Below are 979 nucleotides of genomic sequence, written 5' to 3'. Positions count from 1 at the left end.
GGAAGGAAGGAAGGAAGGAAGGAAGGAAGGAAGGAAGGAAGGAAGGAAGGAAGGAAGGAAGGAGATTGAAAGAGAAAAAGAATGAGGAAAGAAAGCAGATGAGTTTTGGAGATATTGCTGCACCCTAGCATATGTTTTAATTCTTGAGGTCATTCTTCGAATGTATGACTTGACTGTTTATGGCCATTTGCCTCTATTATTGCATGTTTGCAAAAATTAGTGAAAACAGATTTTAAAATAAAAATAAGCTATTGACTCATGCCAAATATGTATTTGGTATTGACAAAGAAACACATTAAGAGCTAATTTCTTTTAATTGAATGCTTATTCCCGCTTGGCACAAATCCATCTACTAATAGGTTCAATAATTATGTGAATGCATGTGTTAAATTTATATGAATAGCTCTATTGTTGGGAAAACAATTAACCAAATGTACACAACATTGTCTTATCTGATACTGTACAGTAATTCTGAAGGAGAATCAGTAGAGACATTGAAACAGTGAAATATCTGAATATTAACAATGTGATTTTGCATCAAATGCATTTCAGAATCTGAGTAAATGAAGAATATCAACAAGGTAAAAAGTCATTTTAGGCTTTGGGCAAAATGGAAGTTCTGAACAAGAAGACAAAAGTATAGAAGAAAATTTATTTGGGAAGTGTATATGTAACTCAAGCGTTGACGAGCCATCTAATAGAATTTATCTTTTTTTTTTTTTTTTTTTACCTGAACCAGATGGCCCCTCCTTAATTAAAATGAGTGCATGGTTCCAAAGCGTTCATTGCAGTCTCCCCACGGCCCAGTTGTACCACAAATGATTCTCACTTCTGGGAAAATATATTGTCTTCCTACGTAACAGGAACCTTTGAAGCAACCTTCCTTGCAACTCAGTCTCCTTCTTTTTCTTAGTCTAATTATCTTTCAAAAATAATCAGAATTGTAATTTAAATATTACGGTACATAATTAACCACACT

The sequence above is a fragment of the Piliocolobus tephrosceles genome, chromosome 1, assembly GCF_002776525.5.
Source record: "Piliocolobus tephrosceles isolate RC106 chromosome 1, ASM277652v3, whole genome shotgun sequence".
In the NCBI taxonomy this organism is placed as follows: domain Eukaryota; kingdom Metazoa; phylum Chordata; class Mammalia; order Primates; family Cercopithecidae; genus Piliocolobus; species Piliocolobus tephrosceles.
The sequence above is the reverse complement of the archived record's forward strand: the minus strand, read 5'-3'. Positions refer to the sequence as shown.